This window comes from Podarcis gaigeae, assembly GCF_964106915.1.
Source record: "Podarcis gaigeae genome assembly, chromosome: 5".
In the NCBI taxonomy this organism is placed as follows: domain Eukaryota; kingdom Metazoa; phylum Chordata; class Lepidosauria; order Squamata; family Lacertidae; genus Podarcis; species Podarcis gaigeae.
In genome coordinates, this window is record NC_139681.1 from 57,181,090 (window position 1) to 57,205,143 (window position 24,054).

Genomic DNA, 24,054 nt, shown 5'->3' on the forward strand with positions numbered 1-24,054 from the left:
CTGCTGCCGAATCAGGCCCTTGGTCCATCCATTCCAGCATTTGCACGGAGGAGGAGCACCTCCTCCGAGGTTTCAGGCAGCAAGGCCTTTCCTTGGCTTAGCGGGAGATGGCAGGGATCAAACCAGGGGTTTCTGCGCGCAGAGCACGTGCGCTACCACGGAACTGCAACCCTTCCCCAATATCCGAAACGGGACTGCTGACAGGTGCAGCAAGATGGGAGCAGGATGGATCTAAGCATATTATTATTATTATTATTATTATTATTATTATTATTATTATTATTATTATTATTATCTTTGCAAGCAACAAGAAAATCATCCTCTGCATGTAGCAATGAAAGTTGGAGGTCCCCTAAGTGCACCGATTGTTTATTAAATTCCGCAGACGTATCCTAGCCCCTGCTTAATTTGGCCTGTAGAATATATCATCTTTTATGAGAGGCTCCTATTATTTAGTGTCAGCCTAGTGCCAGGTGCTGTACAGGTCTTAATGATGTGATCCCAATGCCCAGATGATTTACGCTCTGTCTGAGCTAAAGAATGCCTGACAGGAGCTGCGAAGAAGCTGGAGTAGCTGACATGTAGTGCCAAGAGATTAATATATACAGATTTGGCATAGATGGAGAATAAATGGACTGTAGGTGTTTTCCAGGTGGGTAGGAAATTAACATTTTGAAAGGAAAGCTTCCCCCAAAAAATTCAATGAAGCATCTTGGAAACTTCAGTCTGGGAACACAACTTATTTAGAGAAGTTAAGTTGGGATGATTGTCACCCATGCTGCGCACACATACATTCCACTGTACTAAAGTCTCTAGTTAGAGGTTTTGTGGATATTTGTAAGTCTTCCAAAGCCTTTCTGAACAGATGTCACAATGGGATACCCCCCCCCCAAAAAAAATATGCGCATCCTGGGGAACAATGTTTCTCACACCACCTTAAACTTCCTTCTCGACTTCAGTAAGAAATTACTTTATCATATAAGGAGGAAGATACAGGACATAATTTCATCTAACAAATATCAGAAGCTATTTCCCCCCATATATTAATACATATATATTCATATACATTTAGAATTGTTATCTGCGTAGTGTCAAAGGCAATATGAAACAAAACCAAGGAAGCAGCGAAGATTACAGAATAAATCTAATTGGGTCCGTTTAGACCAGACCTAATCCCTTGCTGCTCCTTCACCAACTAGTTAACTTCCATGCGGGTTGCATGCTGTGAGGTTCCCTGCTGGAGACTCCAGCTCTAGTTTGCAATGCTTTCAGTGTGCATTTAGAATGAGTTGGATAGGAACACTCTAGGATTAGGAGGAGCATTTACCCTTCTAGTTAAAGGACTGAAGCTCTGTAAGGATCATTTTGTCTATTACCCAGCAGTGGCAAACAACTGACACACTCTCTCCACATTTCCAGTTCTCATGAGAAAAGGGAAGCCAAATTCATGCGCTCCCAGTGTGGGCACAGCACATGCATTTGGCATGGGGATGCTCACGCAAGTTTCTTTGTGTGAGAGACTCACAGTTCTGTCATCACTTCTAGGTAATATGCAAAAAGATCCTGATAATTTAATGCATTGGTAGCAGCTGCAGTCACATTAATTGCTGTTAATTAAGTACTCCAGTTTTCCATCAGTATCTATGTAAAGAAAATCTCATAGGTGTCCCCTACACTTTTTAAAAAGGGAGGATATGCTTTGTTTTGTTTTGTTTTGAAGTAGCCTTTCCATTTACTTCTGCTTGGGAGAATAGTATTATAAATATCAAATTAGCCTGCACTGTCCTTTTAAGTATTTTCCTGGAATACTTGGCACTGCTGCTAGATTGTCCAGATTTGAGATAGATTCCAGTAACTTTCCTCCACTGCGTCCTGATTTTTGCAGTCATGATGCAATGGTTTCCTTGTGGGAAGTGTAATAATACCTAGTAGATTCCAGTGCCACCATGGTTTTGACAAGCTTCAAATAACATAATAGGTCATTGTTTTTAAGTCATACTCGAATGGATACTATGAACCCTACCCTTACCATACATATATACACAACCCGCATTGATCCTGCAATCAGTTCTATCTGAAATGTAGATGGATGGGGGCCCAAAACAGGCCAAAGTGGGATGTATGTGGGTATGGCAACTAGACAACTTGATGATCTTCGCAGATTAAGAGCACTAAAAACAAACTCATAACCCACTTCCTTTAGGATTTGCAATTCCTATAAGGTCATTATAATTTTTTTAAAAAAGAAAAAGTGGGGGAAATGCAGTTCTTGATGCTGCTGAACTACAGCTTCCATGACATCAGTTCTTTGGTCATGCCAGCTGGGGTTAACGAAAGTTGGAGTCTAACAACATCTGGAAGGCCACAGGTTACCCTCCTTTGTTTTATGCAATTCCAGTGCAACCCAAGAAACTTTAAGGCAGAATAAAATGTGTCTACCAAACAAAGCTCAGCAGCCTTATAAAAATACAATCTTCAAGTTCTTTAGGGAAGCTGTTATACTTATTTGTTATACTTATTTGTAGTGCAGGGGGCACTCACGAGAGGGCCAGTCTTTCCCACCAACCATTCTAGCTAGGAAACAGGTTCAATAAAATGATTTTTGAAATGCTTAGCTTTTAGGTCCTAAGTCCAGCCCTCTTAAAGCCAAAGGCCACATTTCCAACATACTACAGGTGCGTCTTAAGGTTGTTTTAACATGCTTTTTCAAAAATGATCCCAAAAGGATTTTTTCTTAAAGAAACTATAAATGCCACCTATTGTTTTCTTCTTTTTTCTGAAGATTGAGCAATCCCCCTCTCCTTTGGAAGTGAACACAGTGGTATATCTGTTACCAGAACTTTCATGCCAATCTTCTTATCAGCAGCAACTTTTCCCACAACGTGGGGGAGAGAGTTATGAGACCAAATCCTGGAAAATATGCAGGGGGTAATATACTTTTCTAATGTGTTGGCCAGAAGAAAAATGCACACAAATGAGCAAAACTGCTGATTTTATTTGAGCAGAATTAATTAATACATAGTACCTAGAAGGAGGGGACGCAGGTGGCGCTGTGGGTTAAAGCCTCAGCGCCTAGGACTTGTCGATCGAAAGGTCGGCGGTTCGAATCCCTGCGGCAGGGTGCGCTCCCGCTGCTCGGTCCCAGCGCCTGCCAACCTAGCAGTTCGAAAGCACCTCCGGGTGCAAGTAGATAAATAGGGACCGCTTACCAGCGGGAAGGTAAACGGCGTTTCCGTGTGCGGCTCTGGCTCGCCAGAGCAGCGATGTCACGCTGGCCACGTGACCCGGAAGTGTCTCCGGACAGCGCTGGCCCCCGGCCTCTTGAGTGAGATGGGCGCACAACCCCAGAGTCTGTCAAGACTGGCCCGTACGGGCAGGGGTACCTTTACCTTTACCTTTACCTAGAAGGAACAGGATACTCCAAGGTTACTGATCCTCCTCCTACTGATTGAGTTAAGAGAAGAATAGAGGTTGCTTCCAGAAAGTAAGGCTCATGTAGGTACAGTTTGTATATTCAGTAAGCCAAGCCTCCTTCAGGATATAACAGGTGTGGGGAAGCTTTAGCCTTCCAGAATTGCTGAACTACAACACCCATCATCGCTGGCCATTGGCTATGCTTGCTGGGGCAGATAGGAGTTGTGGTTTGGCAACATCTGGAAGGCCAGAGGTTATCCACACCTGGAACAGAGGGACCCTTTGAGTTACAGATTTTATCTAAATTCTCACTGCTAATTTTGTCTGTCATATTAAACATTGATGCAGCTATATATTGACTGGATTAAAAAGGTGTGCCAAATAAAACCTGTGTTACCAGCCCATGACTGTCAACAGGTCTTAGTCCAGTGCTTTCCAGTCAGTGCTAAACCAACTACTTAATTTAGTATAATACAAAGGATATTGTCTAACATTCAGACCAAAGTATAAGAAATCTAACCTGTGAAATCCAGTTCCTGGAGATCAAATGTCATGAACATAAGTGATTCTCATAGCAGATCTTGGACCAAGAAGAGGCAGGATCAACAACTTTCCCAAATACATCCTGCGCAAGATTTTATTTGGTAGTTCAACTTAGGTCAACAGCACTTCTAGTATAAGTGTGCATTGGGTTTTAACTTTGCTCTTTTATCATCCTTGTTTGCAGCTAAAGTAGCATTTGGTTATGATGTACTTAATGTAACTTCCACCTCCACTGTTGTTCTTCCTCAGCTAACCAACCCACCTTAAAAAACCAAAAACAAACAAATAATCCATTCTAAAGTTGGACTGTGTGATGACAACATTAGTTTAACCAATTGCATTTCCACTTCTCTTCATTAATTTTCATGTTTGAAACACATTTAGTGGGCTCAGTGAACGAGAGAGAAATTTAATCTGATGAGAAATCTGCTGGACCTTGATTTAAATCCCTGCCTGATGGGAGTTGTAGTTCAGCAACATTTGGAAGGCCAAAGGTACCCCAAACCTGACTTTAGATCAGTGATGTGGAACCTTTGGCACTCCAGATGTTATTGGACTACATTTCTGCTATGAAACGCTCCTAAATATATCCAGTTTTTGTTATGATAGTCTGCATCTCAGAAGGAAGTTCTGATTTTGGCCTGGTGAGGCCTCAAGGGAAACTCCATTGCAGAAAGCCAAACTCACAGGTTCCAAAAGCAGCTGATGAATTTGTTGTTACTGTAAATCTCTGCCGTCCTTCCCTTCTCATTGGTCAATTTAAAAAAAAAAGCAAGAGAGCATTAGTCTCACTCCTTCTAGAAGTATTCAACCAAGATATAGGCACCTACATGTCATTCCTTCCACCCCACTCCCTGACAATTACTAACCAAGTAGTTTTCAGCAGCCTAAGCCTCTTGCAAGAAGAGCCCAAAAGATGTGTTAAGTCTTTTCCCCATCTCACCAGAACAGCAGAATAAGATACATTTCTAAAAGCCATCATGCAAAAAATTTAAACTCTTCCTGATTGGCACTCATTCACTGTCAGGAAGAGAGGATTTACGTCAAGTAAGAGAAAGCTTTGGCCTCAACTCTCTGCACAGGAACTCTTCTATGTGGACTCCTTCACCGTTCCTTCTCCTTTCTATATTACTTACTGGTGCTGAAGAGGTTTTCTTACCTCCACCACACCAAGCCCCAGCCTTGCAGAAAAAGGAAAGGTATTAAATCCCCCCCCCCATCCCCAGTCAACCCATCAGTTGCGGAAGCCCTCCTTCCCCTCTCATCTGTTCAACTCCCATCAGGTCCCTCTTTCTGGGAGAGACCTGCTCTCTCTATTCCCCGTGCCTGCCATTGCTGCAAACCCAAATGCTTCTTATTCTTGCCCTAAAACCTTCCTGAAATCCCACAGAGCCACTACCCAATCCTCCCTGACAACCTCCTATTCTCTTTCTACAAAACAAGCAGCAATACTCAACACCCATTTCCCTCTCCTGGCGCCACTTTCAACCCTTTAGCCAAATCTCTCCCCACCCCAGCCTTGTCTGGGCTCATCCAATTCCCCTTTCCCATAGGAATGCTTCTAAAAATAACTCTTGCACTAGTTTTAACTCTCCTAAACTCAGACTAGCGTTAGTGTTCTGTCTATTGATTTTGTTCTATATTTTTAGTAAATGTGCTAATTCCCTTTTCAGGCAATGAGCTAATTTGGACTTAATAAAATTTACTTTTGATTTATCTCTGTTGTTCTGTGTTAACTATTGGGGTGCCAAATTCTGGAGTGTGTCCAAGTCTCAGCATCAAAAGATCCCTAGACTTGAGTGTTAGAATACAAGTGAGAATTTTGTCCCACACACACAAAAAAAGCTCAGTCAGTAAAACATGAGTCTTAATCTCAGGGTTGTGAATTCAAGCCCCACGTTGAGCAAAGATTCCTGCACTGCAGGGGGTTGGACTAGATGACCCCCGTGGTCCCTTCTGACTCTACAATTCTATGATTCCAATTGCAGGCTTGCATGCAAAATGCAGACCTCCCTACAGTGCCCTGACCTTAGTGCATGTGGTTGGGGCTAATGGGAGTTGAAATCCAATAACATCTGGAGGGCCACAAGTCCCCCACCTCTGACACATATAGAGCTCTCATCCACTTGCTTTCCATCTGCAACTAATAAAAATAATAATGATCTACCTGCATACTAAAATATAGCTAATACTAATCATATACATATGATTAAAAGTTGTTGTTTTGCAGATTATTTGTGACAACCCTATCATGAACATTCTGCTGTATGTGATCCAAGAGAAATATATTAGGCTTCTTCCCTCCACCTTGACTTATTTGATTTTTATATTAAAATATTTGAAATGCAGCAAATATGTTGGGTTCAACCTCCCAATTAAAAGTTAAACCCTTGCCCAAGGGGTTCACAATGCACATAGGCACGATTGATCTGTAGATGGGCTAATTCCCTTTGATTTATAATCATATGATTTTAAATATTACCATAGCATTTTCCAGCTGAGGAGTTGAGTGCACTGTGTTGATGTCAGCAAATTAAGCCCTAGAATGCCCTGAAGGCAGGTAATCATCACTCCTGTTTTACAGGTGAGGAAACCAAGGCTGACATTTTCAGAAGCAGCAGCTGATCTCCAGCTCTTAGCAATGCATCCATTACTTTACTTCAAACTGGTACCTAGATCAGAGGTTGGGAAACACTGGTTCCCCAGATGTTGTTGGACTTAACTCTCATCAGTCCCAGACAATATAGCTAATAGTCAAGGATGATGCGATTTGCGATCCTGCAACATCTGGAGGCCCACAGGTTCCCACCTCAGATCTAGTTTATTGAAGAATCAAGCACAAGTCATATCCTTTTTGGTATCGATATATGGACCTCTTCAAAATCTTCCTGTGCTCTGCTTAGCTAGGATCATAATGGCCATCAAGGGTAGGAAAACTTTCCAACCTTTCCATGCTCCCCCAAAGATCTCACAAGCTCCAAATGGTACAAAGTCTAGCCTTGCTTCTATGCTGGGTTGGGGATTATGTGGCCCTCCAGATGTTGTTTGACTACAACTCCCACCATCCCAGACCATTGGCCATATGGCTGAGGCTGATGAGAGCTGGAGTCCAATAACTTCAAGAGGACCACAGGTTCCTAACTCTCTTTATGGGTTAGGTCAGTTCTAAGTCTGGACATTGTGCTGCTGATCTACTCTTTGTCCCAGGATTGCTTGACTGACAAATTCTGGCAAGAGCCATACCACTAGGATCCATGGAAAAGGCATCCTCTGAATTGTGAGGCTCTATCCAAGATGGATCAGAAACAAGCAAAAAGAATCATGCCAGCAGCATCTGTTTGCCAGGCAGTGGCACAGACAATTAAACCAATCACTGTGAAATTTCTAAGTTGAGAAGAAGTCAAGCTATATACTCAGCTGCTAGCCAGAGAGATAGATGTTGTCATTCAGGTTCAGTGTGCCCATATGTTCTAGTTTGGGGCCCAATAATGTATACCTGTACCTGCTTAGAGGCAAAGAATATAGAACATTATTTGAAGGCCTCATTCTTCTGAAGCAGTTGTTGTAGCAGTCACTTCAACTACACTATTTGAGGTGCAGAAGGTTAGACTAAATTGTTGATGATGTTGAGTGTATCACATGGAGTAGGAAGAGTAAAGGAGCACAAAGAATAGTTTGGATCTTAGAACAATCCAGCAACGTGACCTTGAAGAGCTGAAACTTCCAAAGATACAATATATATTGTCTAAATGGCAGTGGTGGGGAGATTAGTAATAGTATTTCTTCAGTTGCAACCAAGTGAATTAGCTTTCTTTTTACAGTGAAACAAGTTACTAATTCACAATTTCTTAACTAGGTCATGATCCCAGTTGGGGATTTCTTGAAAATATATCCCCTCTGTGTGTGGGTTTGTGGGTTTGTGCTTTTTCAAAAGCCTGCCTGCCTAAGAAGACTTGGTAAAACAAATAAATGCATGTAGGGACGTGTCTGTTAGCAATGCACAAACTGTGACATTATCCATTGAAGTTTGCTCTCTTGCTGATCAGGTGGTGTGCAGGTAACAATTCTGCTCTATTGCTACAGCCCACACCTGGATGTTTTCCCTACCAGCACGTCACAAAGCACCCCAAGCAAGGCTGACATGATGGCACAACTTGACACACTGACAAGATATGCAGAGCTCTGGAAACAGAAATAATTTGTAGAGGAATGCAGTCTATGCGTGTATATTACCATGGGAAAGTCCCAGTTATTTCGGAGACTACTCATCTGTTTTTCCTTATGGACACAATCACTTAAACAAGCTGGTCCTTTCACTGAAGCTCCTCTGTTCAAACCAGCTTGAAGTGGTGTGCATGAATCTCATGACCGACTGCCTGCAATGAGTCTACAAGTGGCTCCCACTCAAAACTGAACAGGCAACAAGGGTGATGCAACTGTGGAACAGCCAGATTGACTTTCCTGATCTCACCCAGCCCAGCTACTTGATTCCTAATATGCAGCCCCATCCCATGCATATTCCACAGCCATAGCCAGTGTGAGGTAGTGATTAGAGCACCAGATTAGGACTGGAGAGACCCAGATTCAAATATCCACTTTACAACTGAGCTCTCACTAGGTGACCTTTGGCCAGTCACACTCTCTCAGACTAAACTTCCCAGGATGCAGGTGGCGCTGTGTTCTAAACCACTGAGCCTCTTGGGCTAGCCGAATGGAAGGTGGGCAGTTCGAATCTCTGCAACGGGGTAAGCTCCCGTTGCTCTGTTCCAGCTTCTGCTAACCTAGCAGTTCAAAAGCACGCCAGTGCAAGTAGATAAATAGGTACCACTGTGGCGGGGAGGTAAACAGTGTTTCTGTGCACTCTGGCTTCTGTCAAGGTGTTCTGTTGTGCCAGAAGTGGTTTAGTCATGTTGGCCACATGACCCAGAAAGCTGTCTGTGGACAAACGCCGGCTCCCTCAGTCTGAAAAGCAAGATGAGCGCCACACCCCATAGCCCCCTTTGACTGGACTTAACCATCCAGGGGTCCTTTACCTTTAGAGGAATTAAAGAAGTCTTTATTCCCAGGAGTCAAAGATGGGGCAACTTGCTCCAGGGTCAGTGTGAGTATCATGTGGATGCAAACTCATTACTGATCCCCCCTCCCTACCCCATTATTCCATTTTACCTTCACAACACCTCTATGGTAAATGGTAAAGGGTATTAATGTATGCGACCTTGAGCTCCTTGAAGGTTAGATGAAATATGTAGTAAATAAGGAGTGTGCCATTAATGAATGTCTACTTGTAAGTCCCAGTACAAAGGGCTTATTACAAAGCAAGTAGGCAGGATTGCAGCTTTAATGCAGGAGTTGAAAGGAGGCTAGTAGCACAATCCAACACATGCCTGTTCAAAAGTAAGCCACTGTGAGTTCAGTGGGGCTTACTCCCAGGAAGCAGGAAATAAGATTGAGGCCTAAGAATGGCTCCTTCAATGTTAAGCCTCAGGAAAGTTTGCATTAATGTCACTCTGTTTCAAACTGGCCTCTAAGCAAAGACATAATTTATTTCCAAACTAGGGACCCTTCAGCCACAGGATGGGCTTGAACAACTTCCAGCTTCCAGATATGTGGGCATATCTTCCTTTCCATCTCTATTCATGTCTCCATTTCCTTCTTACTGAGGAGAGAGTATGTGTTTGAAGGGGGAAAGTTTAAAGGGAGATTTTTAAAAATGTACTGTACGGTATTTTGGCTTTAAACAGATTTGCAATGAAGATATTTTTGTTAGCCATACAAATAAAGGCAAGTGACAGGGTATAGTGGCCCAATGAGTGAAATAAAATAATATTTAAAAATATTTTTATTTATATTTACACAAATGTAATGAGAGCAAATTGGTATGTAGGAGGGTTAATAATAATAATAAAGGGCTAGTGCAGCTTTAACTACATGTGCCCTCCACATGTTTTGGACTACAAATGTCATCAACCTCAGCCAGCACAGGCTGCTGGGAGTTGTGATCCAAAACACCTGGAGAGCACTAGGTTGGTTAGGGCTGGGATAGTAGGAAACAGCAGAAAAGCGGATTAATGAAAAAATAAGAAGACTGGACGAAGGCATACATTAGCAAGGATGGTTCACTTGCAGCCCAGTCCTATGCATACAGCTGCTGCCTTAGCACAATAATGTTGATCATTGCTCCATTAAATCTGGGATCCAATTCCTTTATCAAGCCTGTCAGATAGGAAGAATTAGAAGGGCCTGGTAGAAGCTCTTTGTTTCTAGCATGCAAGGGACCATCACCACCATGTGTTTCCCCTGGATTCTTATACAAACACTAAGGTTTTACAGGAGGTTATGAAAAGGAGGAAGTGTGGAAATAACCTAACAAAGCAATTGCATTTCCTAGAGTCTGTGCTCAAGTAGCTCTTCGACTTTAGCCCATAAAGACTGAGCTGTTTCCTGCCCTGGCTGGAAAGGAACAAATGAGCAAAGGCAGGCAAATGGGTGTTTGTTGTACACATTTAAGTGCAATGGTTGCCTGCGCATCTGACAAGAATTAAGTCATAATGTCAAGCGATAGCAGGGTGAGCATCCCAACCAAGGTACTATCCAGAGGCACAGCCAATGGACATGCTGGGTTAGATCCTTGTGTATCAACTTCAGAAAAGCTTGGAAGTAGCAAGGGTTGCCTGAGGTGTAGCAGCAAACGGTGCTCCCCTTTATGTCAACGTGCAAAGGCAGATCACCTGAGGCAGGTAAATCTCACAAGCCCTGTTTCCCTGCACCCCAGTTCTTTCATCTAGAAGTGATGGACCATCCTTCCTGCTAAACATGAGCAAGGATTTGGTGTTAAGTGACGAAAGGCCAGAATATGATGCACACAGTGGTCAAGCGCGTTGGGTTTCAGTGTAGAGAACTCTGATTCAACTGTGTGTTTTGCCATTATGGTCTCTTTGGACAAGCTACCGCCTTCCAACCTGAGCTTACTTCAGTTGTTGGTGTGATGGCAACTGCTAGCTCATTTTAACAGCTAAAAACTCTATAGAAATTATTATTCAGAATAAGGGAGAGCCAAGAGAGAACCACAAGCAAACAGATGCACATGCACACACAAAGCTTGGCTGGCTGCCTCTTAAGAGTGTTAGTGTGTCTGTGCATAAAGTACCCAAGAATCTACAGGTATGCAGACACAGAGTTTCCACTGACCGGACACAAAAGTTTTTGAGTCCTGCCTGGACACTGCTGCTGATGGCAGACATAGGGCATGAAGCGGTAAAGTTATATCAGTCACATAGGGCTGACAACTGTGATGGGAATGTGCCCACACCTGCCCTAATCTACTGTCCTTGTATACTGCCTTCCAGACCAACAGCCCTATTTTCATGTGTTACTGCAGAGGAGGGTGTTTGGGTATCCCTAGAAGCTTGGCAACTAGAACTGAAGTGCCAAGAGCAACACAGAAAAGTAGGTTCTTGGGACCCTCAGCCAGAGCCATTCATCTGGGATCCACAGCACCCAGTTATAATGGGATGGGAAAAGGCTCATGTGACTGGATGGAGAGGTATGGCAAGTTTAATGTGGACTGTGGGCCGCCAACCTTAGACCCATTGTGTGTGTGTGTGTGTGTGTGTGTGTGTGTGTGTGTGTGTGTAAGTGCATGGTATTCCTGTGGGGAAGATATTAATAGTCAGACTCATTTTGTGAACTGGACAAAGCAGAGCATAGAAATCTCTTCACGTGGAAGAGTAAGCTTATGTTACTTACACTTAAGCAAGCACAAGGCCAGACCGGACAAGAAGCAGACTATTCCACTGAGTCCTGGGTCGACCAGTTCTTTAGCCATACCATTCAAGTGAGTCACCAGGTGGAACTAACATTTGGCATAGTACTTGGGCTGTGGTGAGTCAGCGCACACTGCAAAGAATCAGTCCCTCCAGTTCATAAGCCTGCAAGTAGAAATCAGATGCCACACCAACCAGCAAAAGAACCCTGTGTGTTGTTGCCTGATTTGTTTCCCCCCACAATCAATTTAGATTATTAGGTTACCATTTATAGCACCATAACTTTCAATGTGTGCACATGCATTCAAATTTATGGTGAGGAATACCATTCAAATCCTAACCATACCAAATGTATTCCTGAGTCTGTCTAGCCATGTGAGTATTTTTTATTCATAAGAACTATACCTAGTTTAATAGCATAAATGCATTGTTTGGAGAATGCTGCCCATCTTTGTTTTGCCAATGAGGACTTTTCGGTAAACATGCATAGGATTGTACTGTAAGACTGAATGGCTCTATTGTTTCCATTGTGTCATCATTGGGGAGATCTTGTATATCGTCTGGATTTCCAGCAAAAGGAAAGGGGAGGGGGGTTTACAATCTGGGACTGCTTAAGAATTGCAGCCTTCCTTCTCAGAGGTAGGTTGAAGACTGTTGTCCCTGTCTTGGGTAGCTTCTGTGTCAGATTATTGTCCTGTCCTGGAGCCATGCTGTTTGGTCTATTTGAAAACTCTTGGCTGGTACAGAATATGGTTACACTGAACCTGATCTCTAACGTCTGCACTGGCTTTCAGGTTGTTTTGCAGGTGCAATTCATTATTAAATAAAAGGCAGCCAACAATTGGTTGAAAAGCGGCACACAAAAGGAGGTAATAAATGAAAAGCGGTTGAGGCGGGTATTCAGTGGCATTCTGCTGAGTTCAATGCTGGGTCTGGCACTGTTCAATATTTTCATCAACGACTTGGATGAAAGGAAAGATGAGAAACCTATAAAATTCACAGGTGATCTAAAACTGGGGAAGATTGCAACACTAGAGAAAGGGCTAAAATGTTAAAGGGAACCCAGTAGATAGCAACAACATGAAATTCAACAGACAACTGTAAAATATGAACTAAGGAAAGGAGAAGCAAATATAAGATTTTGAAACCATTTGCTATGCAACACTATCTGAGAGAGGCTATAGTTCTGATGGAGAGAGGCAAGACTCTAGTTCCTGTTTGCCTTGTTTACCACCTGCAGCTACAGGAGCAACTGTTCTTCCAAATAAAATGATGACACTGTCTTGGTAGAAGGGGGGTAGGGAGTGACACGGGTGGCGCTGTGGTCTAAACCACTGAGCCTCTTGGGCTTGCCGATCAGAAGGTCGGCAGTTCAAATCTCCGTGATGGGGTGAGCTCCCGTTGCTCGGTCCCAGCTCCTGCCAACCTAGCAGTTTGAAAGCAAATCAAAGTGTAAGTAGATAAATAGGTACCGCTCCAGCGGGAAGGTAAATGGCATTTCTGTGCACTGCTCTGGTTTCGCCAGAAGCGGCTTAGTCATGCTGGCCACGTGACCAGGAAAAATTGTCTGCGGACAAACGCCAGCTCCCTCGGCCTGTAAAGTGAGATGAGCACCGCAACCCCAGAGTCGTCTGCAACTAGACTTAACTGTCAGGGGTCCTTTGCCTTTACCTTTTTACAACAGCCTTGCTAAGGCTAAGTAGGTCTGGGTCTGGATGGGAGCCGTTATGGGGACCTTCCTGAATACCACCCTGAGTTCCATCATGGAGGAAAAGTGGGATATAAATGTTAAACAAGCAAACACATGTTGAAGTGTTGAAAGTGATTCAGAGGAGAACTATGCACACTGTATTTTGCCCAAATAAAAAGTGAGAGGTTGGAGACTGTGCTGACAGTTTCAAAGTATGGGTCTTTTTTGATGAGTAAAAGCAGGACAAGAATCTGTGGGTTTAGATTAAATATCGGGGGGAGGACGTGTTTAATTATAAGAGCAGCTCAACAATTAAAGTTTTATTGGAGATTTTCAAGAGGTTGGACAGAACTCTCAGTTGAAGATGTTATTATATTACGGGACTTTGTTTACAAGTGTATGAGAAAGACGGTGAGCATTGCTGACCTAATAAATTACTTCTTGATTCTGTTATGTTGATCCAGCTCCTGGCCAATCTGTCCTGCCCACCCCTCTTATCTTTTCTATGCTTCCTGTTCTCTGTTCTTGCAAAAGTGGTGGTAAACAGTTGCTGCAAGGATGCCTACATTCCAGCAATGGGTGGAGAACTTTTTCAGCCTTCTGCTTTATTGTCACAGGACCGGCTACCCTTGCAGTCGGACAATAATGAGTTTGCATCCACATGATGCTCACACTGACCCTGGAGCAAGTTGCCCCATCTTTGACTCCTGGGAATAAAGCCTTCTTTAATTCCTCTAAAGCTTTCTGAATGATTTCATAGGATAAAGACAAGCTGCTGGAGGAGAAAGAAACACAAGTTCATTTGAACAACAAAGAGACACTCTTTTTGTGTCACAGAGAACCCCCAGGCTCGACCTCATCAGGATCTAAGCAGAGGGGAGGATACATCAGCCATACATATTTTCAGGAAAGGAAAATACATTTCCAAACATTTTATTTATTTAAAGCATTTTCACCCCACTTAGCCAAAAAGGTTCCCAGAGCAGCTTACTGTAATGAAACAATCTAGAAGACATGGCATGATCAGGAAAGTAGAGGGGAGAAAGCAAGCTTAGGCCACAGTTCTTAGAATTACAAAGTCCATACAGTGATCAGCTGGGATGAAACAGTCCATTCTTTCCTTTCCATCAGGCTGAAGGACAGAGGGAGAGACGCAGGCCTATTCAATTACCTGTGCTGCCTTTGGCCATCTAAGAGTAGCCATTCACCAGGCCCTCTGCTCTTCAGACTGATGAAACAGCTTGTGATATTTGGTGTTGCTCTAAACATGTGAGAGGCAGCTGATTTGGCCCAGTTCTCTAACCTATCCACCCACCCTGCCTATCCACCCACCCTGCTTTAACAGCCCTGTTTTCTTAGCCTTTGAGGGCCAGGAACAATTTAATGGAGCTTGCTGCTTTTTATTTTAGTCCTGTCAGCCAAGGCTGTTTCTTGCAGGAGGAGGATTGTGAATATTTAGCATTGGTTCACCATCTGAACATTTGTACTTCTAGTTTCCCCATAAACCTCAGAGTTTGTAATATTTCCATGTCTCACTCATTCTCAGAACAACCGTATGAGGTAGGTCACCAGCTGAAGAAATGAAACTTGGCAACAGTGCATTTCGACAAACTATACTTTCTTTCTCATTCTCCCCCACTTAACTACAGTTCCTCCAAGAATCTTGGGAATTTTGGTTCTTAGCATCAGAATCCTTGAAATGATAATACAAATAAAATTCCTAGGTTTCTCTGGGAGCAGCCTTGATGGCAATTATGCTTTCTTAATTTCCCTCCCAAAGTAGTTTACACTTGTAGTGCGATGTACCCCAAGCTGCCCAAAGTCATCCTGAAGTTTCTGGCTCAGGGAGGAGTTGCACCCCCATTTCCCAGGGCCCAGCCTTTGTCTGCTGAACACCACTTAAGAGGGCAGCCTTAAGCAGATGACCTTGGTGAACTTCCTTCACGAGAGCCCCGCCAGAGCATCTAAATGCTGAGCAGCAAAAACACCCTGGCTAGTCCCTCCCACAGTGAGAGAGCAAGCTGCTTCTTGTTGGCTTGCAGAACCCTTTGGCTATTATTTCCCATCTTCACCCGCCTTCTCACACTTTTGCAAGTTCTTTGCAAATGTGACCTTGGAGCACTTCCTTCCAGTCCCACTCTTGGCCGCCCTTGCACCTTAGGTGCAATCTTTCATACAGTCACACTTTTGGTTTTGCAGCACACCACTCAGCAGCTTGAAGGTGCGTGGCAGTTTCTTTGCCCTCGCAAGGACTGCACTCCCCTTCAGCAGGCAGGTTAATGCATCGCAAGGAGAAGCAGCAGCAATCACTGGGCCCAGAACCCGACAGTGTATTCTGATGACGTGACCCTGATCTGTGAAATCTAAAGAGTTGGAGGAATCCGCCTTGGACTGAGCCAGGCTGTTGGTCCATCTAGTCCAGACTACTGTACTACTTTACAGAGAACAGTCCTCTATCTGAAGGCCTCTCCAGGTCCGGTTTAAAGACAGAGAACCGTAAGAAGGAAGCACAGGGGCTTTGAAGTTGCACCTGGACAGTAAACTGAGCAGGCACACCTGCTCACAGTCTCTCTTCCCCTCCCCTCCCCCAATGAGCTGTATTGTATTTCCAGGCTAATTATTTCCAGATTTGTATCTACACATTTAAATCAACATATGAAAATGTTATGAAATTATTATTATTATGAGGAAATGTATCTGTTGCACCACTCAGTAGTAAATCTCATTGAGTTCATTGGGGCTCTCTGCCTTTCAGTGTGCTTAGAATTGCAGGCTTAGGCTACCTGTGATCCAAACCACATTTACTTGGGAGTACGCTCCATTGAATGCAATGGGGGTAATTTTGGGTAAACATGCAAATCTTGCTCAGTACGTAGTTGTCTAGGCAGTTCATGTGATTTCATTTTGGTTTGTCCTTCATTTTTCCCATACTTGTCCATATACATTTGCTAGACTTAAGGACATCCCATTCTTCTTAAATAAGGCAATATATGTGCAATGCAGATGCATACTCTACCAAATATGCACTAGTTGTGATGCAGTGTGTAAATAAAAATCAAAGGACATGTTTGCGTACGTATGTGCCCTTGAGACTTTTCTGTGACATTATAAAGTAGCAGGGACTTTGCAAAGTCAGAAACAACTCTGCTTTCCCTTAGCAGATAATTAACAGAATAAATCTGCATGGAGACTATGGTGATAAGGAATACATGTCTAAAATGCCCTTATACTTTTTAATTAAAAATGTCCTGATCATGAAGGGGAAATGGTGGGAAAGTGACAATGCTGTGGGAGACAGTGAGAAACTTATTCAGAGATAAACAAAGTGGCATGCTGGAAAATTATTATTGGTTAGTTTCTAACCCACAGGCAGATCACTAACTGGGGAAAGTTGTATGACAGGCTTCCTCAACCTTGGCCCTCCAGATGTTTTGAGACTACAATTCCCTTCATCCCTAACCACTGGTCCTGCTAGCTAGGGATCATGGGAGTTGTAGGCCAAAAACATCTGGAGGGCCGAGGTTGAAGAAGCCTGTTATATGATGAAGTGTGTACTTACTACACATTCCATTGGACACTTCCAGGTATGAATCACTTAAACCAGCCCACAGTCTGGACCCATCATTGGTCTGGCAAGAAAACTTATCAATATTTAGTGTCAAAATCAGAAACAGATTTAGTCAGGTCATCTAGCCATTGGACTTGGCTGAATCTGGAAGAAGCAGACAGCACTGTCTATAGACAATGGCAATAATCAAGCACAGAATTAACACCCATAATTCAAGGGGTATAAGTGCATGGATCTTCCTTGGATTGTGGACGAAGCTCTTGCTCTGTCATAAAGACCTGTGGTGTTCTGTAGAAATGTGGATGCATTGTGGTATCCTTTCCTGAAATACTTTTCGACAAAGCTAACCCATCCCTCTTCCCCTTCTCATCTTGCACACCCATGTGTCATCATTATATTAATTCATGGGCTTTCTTCATTTTGTTTTTCTCTTCCTCCAGCATGTCTCTTTCTTCCTCCTTTTAATCAACCAAATTTTACCTGCACAACCCAACCCTAGTCATATTTACCTGGGAGAAAAGTCCATGGAACTTATTCCCAGGTACATATGCATAGAGTTACTGCCTTAATTTCCATCCAGCTTTTAGTGATGGCAAACATGACTCTGTGTATCCTGAGATTTCTCCAATTATGACATGCACATTTTCAAAAATTAAAGGCATTGTCAATAATAATTTATATAGATTATAAGCTAGTCCCCCCACCAACACAATGATTGTAGCCAAGCCGTTTGCTGTGGCTAAGAATAGGTTTACGCATCTCTGATGGACAATGTTATAGATGCACCAATATAGGTATAGGTCACTTTCTAGCAAAGTCAGTGAAAAAACTTCCATTTCTTTCATGTCTTAATTGAGCAGGGATTTTGTGATATATCTGCATGGGCTCTTATTTGTTCCAAGCACTTTCTTGTTGTGAAGCACAAGTACTTCAGAGTCCTCATGTACCAAAATAAAGTGGCACGAGTCAGTCCATTTTAGATTATAAATAGACCCATTATTGGAATGGAGGTGGTATTATGGTAGCAAGTCACTGATCAACATATGATCAACTGTGTATATTCACAGACTGTGGGCTCTATAGTACACACAGAGTCAATACATGCATGGCAGTCAGGAGTGAAGTCCGACATCTCACTCCTGATCCTCCCTCCATTTATTGAATCTACATTTTAAAAAGGCCTGGACAAGGACTGTGTTCTCTAAATTGAGCTACTTCTTGAAAAATAAGGATATGAGCCAGTTTGGTGCAGTGGTGAGAGTGTTGGACTAAGATCTGGGAGACTGGAGTTCTAGTCCCCACCCAGCCACAAAGTTCACTCCGTGTTCCTTGGCCAATCACTGTCTCCCACCCTAACCTACACTGCAGGGTTGTAGTGAGGATAAAACAGGGGAGAGGGAGAACTGTCTGCGCCACATTGAGCAGGAGGAAAGGTGGGATATAAGTGCAAATAATAAGAACAAACAAATCAAAGACATTTTCCCAGAATTTGAACACTGGGTTATGCTTTTGGTCACTCGTGACTGTGAGTCTTTGAAGGCGATACAAGGTTCTCTGTTTTCGTTGCAATACCTTGGCAACAAAAAATAATCAAGATCAAAGATCCATTGAGCTAGTATCAGACTTTCCCCCCTGCATTCTCCTCCATGCTGCTTTCCCCAGCAGCATGACTCCATTCCTTTTTGGAAATTCCAAATTTCACAACCAAGGAACTAATCTTCTTTGGCCCGAGCTCTATAAATTATGCTGTTTGGCTCAGCATCCTATGATTGCATAACACAATCTGTTGCATTTGAACTATCATCCACCCCGCCCCCAATGAATTATTATATCCAAGTCCTGCACAATATACACTGCTGCTTTTTTCTCTCCACGGGATGCAGTTACTCTCAACTCCCCATCAGAACAGCTTTCTCCCTTCCTACTTTTCTCATGAAAACGGGTGCTTCTTGCCATGAAGTAGGGAGACTATGACAGAGAGCAATGAGTAAGATCACTCCCGGGAGGCAATAGGCAACGCTCATTCTGCTCAGTGCTTGGAATGCCTGCACGGGCTTTAATTACTATCGCAAATATAATACTGATTCATCACAGCCAAACCCTACAACAGGAAGGGCTCTGCCAAGTAGGAATTAGGGAAAGACCAACAGTAAAGTGCTAATGCGAATGAACCACCATGTTGCACTGTCTGCAGTTCTGGGGTGCAGGATTCTTAAGTCCTTGAGTACAGGGCCTTTCCTGCAGTATATAACAGCTCTAGCTGCATTGATAAGTCAGAGTGTTCAAGCAGTGCTGCAACAGAGCCTTCCATACGTTTAACATCCGAATGCTTCACACCAACTGCACATGCTCAAGCCAGGTGAAGTAACAAGTGTCCGGCCGTGCTTCAAACAGCTGCAACTGGGTCTGAGGGTTGAGGCATGCAAGAGACAGAATAGCTTTTAGAGGCTGCAGTTCAGTGCGTGTGTGTGAGAGAGCACTTCCAGGCTAGTCATACCAAGGACATCTGCCAATAAACATTAAATATATTGTCAGTTTGGCCATCCACTCAGAGGCATGCAGATTTATAAGAACAAACCCAAATAAAAAGCAGACTCTGATATATAAATGGGATCTAACAATTATCCAGATTAAATTAAGCCACTGCGGCCAATTAATTATTTCAGTGTTTAAAAAAGAAAGAAATCAAAGCCCTACAACTGCTTGCAGCACAATCTTGCATATGACTAGATGATAGCAATTCTCACTGAGTTCCATGGGACTAACTCCCAGATGTGCAGTTAAATTGCAACCTTAATCTAGCATGGCTGCAGTCCTGTCCACTCTTACTTTGGATGTGGGGATGGAGGAGAAATTCAGACCAATCTACTTCCTCTTCCTGAAACAACATACAAATTGAAATATAGGTATACTTTGAAATTCACACTTCTTGGAATTTTCTGATATGGTTCTCTAACCAGATGTATACAAACATGCATATATTAAGGGAAATGCCTCATAAAATATGTAAGTGCAAATAGCATACAAAAATGCATGATGTATGGGGAAATCGCTCGTCGAAATCTGTATATTACGCAAAATTGCGTACAAGAATATGTACATTAGGAGAGATGTGCACTAAAACACCAATGACATTTGGTGAGAATATTTTTTTAAAATAAAAAACCCCTGTAAACTGATGCAGAAAATTTGAGCTGAATTTAAGATTGGAGAATGAGAAACAGATAAACCCTCACAGATTCAACTATGAGGATTTAATCTGTTTGGTCTTCTTTTTATGGCCCAGAAGATTCCAAAGAAATCTGTCTCCCCCGCCTCCCTCAAACCTTGAATCCTCTTCTAATCACAACAGAAAACTCTCTCAATGACTTGTAACAAATTCTGCCAATACAACCCCTTTTCATCTTTTACATTGACAGGGTTGATCTAACCCATTTCCTTTCATTTAGGTTTGTGGTGCTGTTGGAAAGCCAACCAGCTGCAATTTCTTCCATCTTTTTCTAACCATGCATACCAACACCACAACATTTCCTGTGCAGCAGAAGTTGTGGAGTACATCAGTTTGGGAAATTTTGCTTCAGAACAGAAGTTACTGTATCAAGAATAATTTCACGTTTTTCAGAAAAACAGGGACTATCAGGGTTAACTGAGCACTAAAAGAAATATTTTAAGGGCAGCAGCATAGATCTTTGGTCAGTTTTAAAAATGTTTTTTAAATGTTGAATAAAAACCAACATCACACCAAAAATGGTTTCATTCAGTTACGTGTACTCAGGGCTGACTATGGACATTTTGTTGCATAAGGAAAAGTACAAGATTAATAACCCCAACCCACTCCATGTAAAAGAAGCCATCCATTAAAACAATGGAATCTTACTTCAGTTTTGGCAATGGGACAGCACACTCTCTTAGGTGGCTCAGGGCAGGTCACATGGCACATCCCTCTCTGCCCTCAAAGATCTTCCCACCCACCGTCTGTGGCCTGAGGCAGCTGCTTCACTCTGCCTAATGGTAGGGCCAGCATGAAATGTGAAGCCATGAAACTTTTTCACCCCAGAGATTGGAAACGATTCCACTGGACTTTATATTACAATAGCTTAAACTTCTAGCTCCCTGCTTTTAAGCTGAATTGTTTTATCCTGCTTTTGGTTTTCTTACATTAATTTTAACAGTGTTTTTCAGTGTGTTTTATTGCCATTTTTGGTAAATTGCTTTAGATTTATGTTACATAGAAAGGTAAATTAGCAAACACATCCCCTCAACTCAAATGTGGCATGTGAAGATAATGGATAATGCTTTTCCAGAATCCCATAATGGTTTTCTGATTGTCTCATGATGGAATGATCAGCATGCTACCTGAAAAGGCCAAGGCACTTCTGGCAGGGTAATTTGTCCCAAAGAACTGGGATGAGGGTGTTTAAGCTTTCCCAGTATCCATGCAATTCCATACATGTTTTACCTTGCATCTGGAACCCCAAGTGGGGGTGGGGGTGGGGAGACAACGCAGAGAGAAGAGCACCTCCTTGCTCATTTTTCTCCAGCACAGATTGCCTCTTCCAAAAGCCTCATAGCAGTTGCTCCTGTAGATGATGGACCAAAAAGGTCAAAACAGCCTATGGGCAGAAAAGCTAGTGTTACAGACAGCTGGAAAACAATGTTTTCAGCTGTTCTTATTTTTTATCTGCAAGCCGCCTTGAGTCCCTGTCCCAGGGCAGGGGGAGAGAAGGTATAAATAAATAATTCTAATAATAATATTCATTTTTACTGTGTCCAATAGTGCTTACCCAGGTAAGTATGTAGGACTACAGCCAAAGGCTGCTCCTACGTCATTACTGTGTTCAAGCTTTATACATTACACTATTTATTTGTCTTTTCCTCAGTATACTGAATACACAGCCACACCACCATCTACATACCTGCCATCCTGCCTAAGCTCACAGACACCTCTTATTATAAAAGGATACGCATTACAGATCTGTGGCACATATTGGATATATCATATTTTTGCATCCTGCAGTGGGGGCTCCTAATCCTTCTGCAGAGGCCTCCAGCAAAACCAAGAAAGAGCTCAGCTGCCATTGTCCATAAAATGTTGGTCCTCCCTGTCAGTGTAAAAAATTGATTCTTTACCCAAGGAAGCAGCCATTGGAGCCAGCAGCTTCCTTTTGCATGTAGTCACACAGGCCACTGGCCGGTAGCAGCTATCAACCACCAGGGCTGGACACAAACTGGCACCGTAGCTTCAAAAGGCCCTGTAGCCTCTTAGTCATCCCCGTGAATCATTTCTGTCCCAGAAATGTGCCTTTATATCCTGCAAATGCCTGCATTCCCTGTTGGGGGAAAACACTGTTTCATGCCCAGGGAAAATACTGTGAGGGCAGTCACTCAGTTTGCATAAAAAAAAAAATACTGGCTCATGCTGCAATGTTCATGAAGGAATCCATTAAACCATGTTCACCATTTCACGGACTCCTCTGAGTGGAGGAAGAGGTTGTTTACAACGATGGTTCATTGAAGCAACGGAGCTGCCTCTCAGCTGAACTTGACCTGTCTCCTCACCCCCTAAAATTCAGTCACTGACCAAAGACACTCCCCGCTTCCTTACAGTTGTTCTTCACTCGTCTAAAAAACGTCTCTTTAAGAATAAAAAAGAAATGTGCACGTTTCAAAAACAAAGTGCTTCCTAGCACCCAAGTTTGACTCTCACATTTTAACACAGATTAAACTATTTTTAAAATATAAAAAGAGGTTAAAGGTTTTTTGGCCTGAGGGGAATGTTGGAGGGTAAACATCACTCCTTCCCTCCCTTCCTCCCCAGGGTGGTGTGAGTTTAAACCAAAGCTTTACAAAAGACTTTAAAGATTTATAGATTGGGTTGTGGCTGGAGACGCCAGGGCTAGTTGCTGTCCAGATCCAAATAGCTGTGGTCAGGACTAATGCATATGCTGCATGACCAGGGCCAGCACAAGAAATTATGTAGTCTGAGGCAAAGGGCAAAATGGCATCCCACATACAGAAGATAGCCAAACTGACAGTTGAAACTTACTTCAACACTGGTGGCGGAAAAGCAACTTCTATTGTAGCCGAGAGCAGCAGGTTTAACTTAGGGGGTGCAGGGCAGACTATGTGGCACTTACAGCTGTGTCCCCCAACACTAGGCTGCCATTTCCCTTCACATGTCTTGTATGAGGTGGCTGGCTGCTTCACTCTGCCTGATGGCATGGCTGGCTCTGCTCACAACAACGTCTTCTTTGAAATCTGCTCAATAAAGGGCAGAGTGGGAAAAGCAGAAGTCGTAGTTACTCTATATCTTTGGCCATCTTTGGGTGCTCCGGAAGGTCAAGATCAGGTTGCTCTGTCACTTTAACAAACCACCCACTAAACCTGTATAAATAGCACCATCCTCCAATCAGATTAAAACAGAGTATGTGGGCCTAAAGATAAGCTGCCAACACACCAATTCATGTGGGTAAGCATAATCCACATTAGAAGAAGACGAAGCAGAGCAGCCATTGCTTCGTGAACAGGCCTATTCAAATGTTAGTTACACAAAATACACAATTATTATACTTCTGCACTGGCAATACACTGCAGCTGCCTGTAAGATTCGACATTGCTTTATATATTTCTAAATGTGTGCCTTTTAAGCTGTAACCCTTGGGCACTCTTTCCTGACAAGGGGATGCTATGGTAAAGGTAAAGGTAAAGGTACCCCTGCCCGTACGGGCCAGTCTTGACAGACTCTGGGGTTGTGCGCCCATCTCACTCAAGAGGCCAGGGGCCAGCGCTGTCCGGAGACACTTCCGGGTCACGTGGCCAGCGTGACATCGCTGCTCTGGCGAGCCAGAGCCGCACACGGAAACGCCGTTTACCTTCCCGCTAGAAAGCGGTCCCTATTTATCTACTTGCACCCGGAGGTGCTTTCGAACTGCTAGGTTGGCAGGCGCTGGGACCGAGCAGCGGGAGCGCACCCCGCCGCAGGGATTCGAACCGCCGACCTTTCGATCGGCAAGTCCTAGGCGCTGAGGCTTTAACCCACAGCGCCACCTGCGTCCCTGATGCTATGGTAGGAAGGA

The 24,054-nt window shown here is 43.2% G+C and overlaps 1 long non-coding RNA gene across 2 annotated transcripts; it reads right to left on the reverse strand.

The window, feature by feature from the left end:
* Positions 1-7,374: 7,374 nt before the first annotated feature.
* Positions 7,375-23,600, reverse strand: LOC310844219. Of its 2 annotated transcripts, none has more exons than XR_014564005.1 (4): positions 23,025-23,600; positions 21,438-21,558; positions 19,292-19,384; positions 7,375-7,462 (listed from the first exon to the last, which is right to left on the reverse strand). It is a non-coding gene; the product is annotated as an uncharacterized lncRNA (long non-coding RNA). The 2 variants fall into 2 exon arrangements; XR_014564006.1 differs by having other exon boundaries at positions 21,438-21,591; positions 23,025-23,599.
* Positions 23,601-24,054: the final 454 nt, after the last annotated feature.